Here is a 6,092-nt window from a genome sequence, read left to right on the forward strand (position 1 = left end):
TGACAGCACATCTGTTTATAGCATAGTTTACCGAATTCTAAGCTCTCTATTTAGACCTACTGCACAGAAAAAAAGATTCCCTTCAAAATATTACTGCTCACTGACAATGTACCTACTCAACCAATGGCTCTGATGGAGATGTACAAACAAGGTTAATGTTGTTTTAATGTCTGCCAACACAGCATCCATTCTGCAGCCCATAGATCAAGGAGTAATTTTGACTTTCAAGTCATACTATTAAATAAATACATTTCCTAAGGCTATAGCTGCCACAGATAATAATTCCACTGATGGATCTTGGCAAAGTAACTTTCATTTGCACTGCAAAACTAAAAAAAATCTGTGGCTTGCTTTATTGTGATATTTGCTTTATTGTGGTGGTCTGGAACTGAACCCACAATATCTCTGAGCTGTGACTGTATATGAATGACTAATGAGTGCATGAAAAGATCTTCATCATTAGTTGGCCCGGCATAGTGACTCATGCCTGTAATCCCAGCACCCTGTGAGGCTGGGGCAGGCGGATCAACTGAGGTCAGGTGTTCAAGACCAGCCTGCCCAACATGGTGAAATCCTGTCTCCACCAAAAAACACAAATATCAGCTGGATTTGGCAATGTGTGCCTGTAGTCCCAGCTGAACTACTCAGGAGGCTGAGGTGGGAGTATCACTTGAACCCAAGAAGCGGAGGTTGCAGTGAGCCAAGATTGCACCACTGCACTCTAGCCTGGGCAAAAGAGTGAGACAGTGAGACCCTTTCTCCTAAGGAAAAAAAAGGGGGGGGGTCTTTTAGCCGTTAAGGAAACACAAATTAAAGCCACAATGAGAAACCACTTTACACCTGTAAGAATCCTAAAGTAGAAAATATTGACAATATCAAGTGCTAGTGAAAACATTTATGCGATTTCTCTCTCTTTCTTTCTTTCCTCTCCCCTCCCCTCCCATCCTCTTTCTCTCTCTCTTTCTCTCTCTTGTTCTTTCTTTCTTGATAGGGTCTCATTCTGTTAACCAGGCTAGAGCGTAGCATGGCACAATCAGCTGACTACAGCCTTGAACTTCCAGGTTCAAGTGATTCTCTCGCCTCTGCCTCCTGAACAGTTAGGATTACAGGCCTGCACTACCATGCCTAGCTAATTTTTTTTTATTCTTTGGGTAGAGACAGGGTCTCATTGTGTTGCCCAGGCTTGGCAACTTCTTATAAAGTTAAACATATATCTACCCTATAATTCAGAAATTCCACTTCTAGGTATCCAGCTATGAGAAATGTAAACACATGTCCCAAAACAAAGCATATTTGCAAAAATGTTTATAGCAACTTTATCCATAATAGCCCCAAACTAGAAACAACCCAAATGCCCATTAACAGTAGGGTGCACAAACTGTAGTATTTCTATATAACACAGTATTACTCAGCAATAAAGAGGAAGGAACTACTTGTACATGCAACAATTTCTGTGTATCTCAAGGGTGTTGTGATGAGCAAAAGAAGTTAGACCCAAAGGAGGACGTGCAATTTGATTTCAATAGTATACAAGTCAAGAAAAGGCAGAACTAGTCTATATGGACAGAGAGCAGAGCAGTGGTATGTTAAGGCGAGGCTCAAGGATAAAAGAGCTGGTTGCAATCGGGCATAGTGGGCAGTGAGTGATGCATGATGGAGAAGTGCTGTATTTTGCCTGTGGTGGTGGTTTCCTGGATATACACATTTGTCAAAACTCACGAAGCTGTACACTTAAATATATTCTATTGTTTGTAAAATATACCTCAATAAAATTGATTTTTTTTTTCCAAGATAGAGTGTTGCTGTGTCACCCAGGCTGGAGTGCAGTGGCACAATCACAGCTCACTTCAGTCTTAACCTCCTGGGCTCAAGCAATTTTCACGCATCAGCCGCCCGAGTAGCTGGGACTATGAGCACATACCACCATGCCCAGCTACTTTTGTTTTTAGGGATGGGATCACACTTTGTTGCCCAGGCTTGTAAGTTTATTGTATTTATTTTTTTGAGACAGAGTCTCACTCTGTGCCCAGGCTGGAGTGCAGTGGCATAATCTTGGCTCACTGCAACCTCCACCTCCCGGGTTCAAGTGATTCTCCTGCCTCAGTCCCTCAAGTAGCTGGGATTATAGGTGTGAGCCACCATGCCTAGCTAATTTTTGTATTTTTAGTAGAGACGGGGTTTCTCCATGTTGGCTAGGCTGGTCTTGAACTCCTGACCTCAGATGATCCACCCGACTCAGCCTCTCAAAGTGTTCGGATTACAGGCATGCGGCACCGCACCCAGCTGGTGAGTTGATTTTAAAAGAAAAAAAAAACAACTCAAAAAAGTACCAGTGTTTGAAATAGCAATAAAAAATGTCCAACAGAATGGATAATAAATCACCACATATTCAGTAACTAGAGAATGATATAGTAGCAACAATGAATACGCTAGATAGAGTGAACACATCAGTATAGACAAAGCTCGAAAACAGAAGGCTGAGTGAAAAAGCAGGTTCCCGGAGAAAACATGCAGCATGATGCTATTTATTTAAAATTTAATTACATGCAAAGCAATTCCACACACTGCTCAAAGAGCCGTACACATGCAAGCATAAATAAGAATATGAGAATGATAAATACCAAGTTAAGGAGTACAGCACTCTTGGTGAGGAGGCAGGGGTACACAGGGGACTTCAAACTGGATTGATCAATTTTAACATTTTATTTATTTTTTATTTTTTAAGCTGTTCCTTTCAGAGCAGGGCTAACTCCCAAGCAGTGAACCCAGAGTCAGCCAATTTTTTTATTTTGTGAACTATGTGGGTGGTCCCTGTATTATTCTTCATGTTGTTTTGTGTGTCTGAAAGATCGCTTAGTGAAACAGACAGCAAACCAATGAAGACCTAAAAGGAAAGGGAGGCCACAAACAGTGAGGAAGAGCCTAGCTGGTATGTGGGCCACTGGTTTGTCCCTGGATTTCCTGTCCAACCATGTAGGTCGCTTCTCTCTGATCAAGACACAAGAGCGTCATTCTGGACGAAAAGAGAAAGCATCCTTCCTGACCAGGCACTCAGAGGGACTTGATGCGTGTCTCATCCTTTCTTTGCTTCTGCAGCTGCAGTGAACTGCAAGCTGGCACCTGATCCTGGTGGAGGGGATGCTCAGTGGCCGTGTCCATGCTCTCAGGCCAGCACAGGATCGGAAGAGGAGGGGCTGCTCTCGCTCCACCAGGGCCAGAGGCCAGGGACCCGCCGCGGACCACACACACAGCCAGGGTACTAGTTCTGCCTGGGCCACTGGTTGCCATGTAACACTAGCAGAACAGGCTATTCCAGCCAGGGGTTATCCCCAGGACTGTGGTCACTGGGCTGTGCAGCAGATCATAGTGAGGGGACATTTCTTTCCCAACCCTCCCTGCCAAGGTGTTGAGGGCACTGTTTTGTGTACCCTGCAGAAGGGACTTCCTATTAAGGCTGGCCTAGTACCAGACTTTAAGATCCTCCATCTGGAGTAATCTTAGCTACTGCCCTCTATGCAGAGAGGGAAAGTGACTATGGCCAGCCTAAGGTCACACAGAAGGTGACTGGAACTTCTGACTTGTAGATCCCTGAGCAAGTTAGTTAACCTTAAGCTCTCTGGGCCTCAGTTTTCCTACCCATCAAGTGGGTGCATAATTGTGTGCATGGGGATGAGGGGATGAGGGTGTTTGATAGATATTTCTGTGTGGTGAAATTATGGGTGATTTTTATTTTTCCTTTTGGCTAATCTGTATTTTCTAATTTGCTGTTTTATAATGAATATGCATTTTGTTATTTTTCTTTTTCTTTCTTTTTTAGAGACTGGGTGTCATCTCACTCTGTCACCCAAGCTGGAGTGCAATGGCACCATCGTAGCTCACTGCTGCCTCAGACTCCTGGGCTCAGGTGATCCTCCTGTCTCAGCTTCCCAAGTAGCTAGGACTACAGGTTCATGCCATCATGCCCAGTTAATTTTTAAAAAAATTTTTATGGAGATGAGGTCTTGCTATGTTGACCAGGCTGATTTTAAACTCCTGGGCTCAAGCAATCTTCCTGCCTCAGCCTCCCAAAGTGCTGGTTACAGGCATGAACTGCTGTACCTGGCCTATTTTTAATTTTTCTTAATGGAGAGAGTAATACTACACACAGTTGGTATAAAGAGTCAAAGAGATCATGAAAAGTGCAGAGCACAGTTTCTGGTTCACAGTGTGTTCTCCATAAATACTTCTCCCTGCCCATGCTTCCTTCCTATACTTTTTTTCCCTTCTGGAATTGGGGACTCTAGCCCCAGGCCTCATTTGGGAAGGGAGGAGGAGTCGGTACAGGACTCTGATCAGTTACTGGCTACATAATTTTGGGTAAATTATTTAACTTCTCTCTCAGTTACCTCGTCTGCAAAATGGGAAGACTGACACCTGCCTCAAAGGAAGTTTTCAAGGACTATATGACATACAGGATGGGTACGACCTGGCAATAGCAAGAAATTTGTAATAAATTTCTGCAGAAGAACAGAATGAAGGAACACAATGCACATAATGAAGGAAAAAGTATTAAAGTAGGAGCTAGACCAGAGAAACAAGAGGATGTTCACATAGAGTCCACAGAGCTCAAGGAGCCTCTTTAGATAGAGTGCAAAGGATTTACGAACTTAGATGAGAAAAATCACATCCTTGTTATGCGTTACCTCTAACTGAAATTCAGTATTTTCTTTCATCATGCATATTGGCAAGAAAACCCACAATTGTATTAGTGGTACTTATGACTTTGTCACCAATAAAAATTACAGATATGTTCATATTGTATTACAATAGAAACATGTTGAAATACTACTTTCATTCACCACCTCAATATTATAGTAATTAATAGACTCATCTCTAGATTTTTCTTGACACTTTTTAAAAAGTTGGACAAAATCATGATTCGATATAATTGGTATCCTTTGTAACCCTAAATAATTTATTTTTTTAAGTTAAAAACATTATTCACGGCCTGGCACGGTGGCTCACACCTGTAATCCCAGCACTTTGGGAGGCTGAGGTGGGTGGATCACTTGAGGTCAGGAGTTTGAGACCAGCCTAGGCAACATGGTGAAACCCTGTATCTACTAAAAATACAAAAATTATCCAGGCATGGTGACATGTGCCTGTAATCCCAGCTACTTGGGAGGCTGAGACAGGAGAATCACTTGAATCCAGGAGGCGGAAGCTGCAGTGAGCCAAGATTTTGCCACTGCACTCCAGCCTGGGTGACAAAGTGAGATTCCATCTCAAAAACAAAAAACGACACATTATTCTGAATAGGGGTTCATAGACTTCATTAGACTGTTAAGGGGGACATGTAAGACAGACATGGGTACCAGCCCTGCCTGGGCCATTGATTGCTGTGTGGCAGTGGACAATGGCAGGCCCAGATCTGATCCCTCTCAGGGGCCCTAGGGCCAGGTCAGGGGAGCAGCACAATTAGTATCTAAGGAGCTGACCTGGGTGAGGACAAGGAGCCTAAAGCTCAGAGGGAAACAGCAGGGAAGGGGCGGAGCTGAACTGGAGACCAGATCCCCTGATACTCAACGGCCCATTCCCTACACGTCCAAAGCAAAGGGTGAAGGAATCCGGGGTGCTCAAGGCATCACAGTAACCATTTCCTACTCTACCCACTGCTGTGAAAAAGGTAAAGCTGAGGCATGGAAAGTGCTGTATGAAGCCCTTAGAGATGGCCTAAGGCGACAGGGTACACGAGGGAAGCCAAGGCGCCGAGAGCCCCTTCGGACTGTGGTTCCTGGATGCTAGTGAGAACACTGCCCTTGTTCTCTGGAAATAATTTCTCAAAATGGACAGGTCTCCTGGCTTTGCTGGTCAGTGTGGTTACCATCTGGGCCAATCCACACCCACATTGGGCCCCTTGTTCCAGGTCAGTGGCAGGCAGTATGAATAGGAGAGTGTGGACATTGTCCGCGCACGAGCTAGCTCTCAGCGAAAGGCAGAGACTAGCAGGGACTCCAGAAGATAAGGACATCTAAAAGCCCGCTGGAAAAGAGGCATCATGAAAGCCGCAGAAAAGAGCAAGGGCTTCCTACTAGGCCGACCCTGGCTAAAAT

The sequence above is a fragment of the Saimiri boliviensis genome, chromosome 11 (genome assembly GCF_048565385.1).
Source record: "Saimiri boliviensis isolate mSaiBol1 chromosome 11, mSaiBol1.pri, whole genome shotgun sequence".
Taxonomy (NCBI): domain Eukaryota; kingdom Metazoa; phylum Chordata; class Mammalia; order Primates; family Cebidae; genus Saimiri; species Saimiri boliviensis.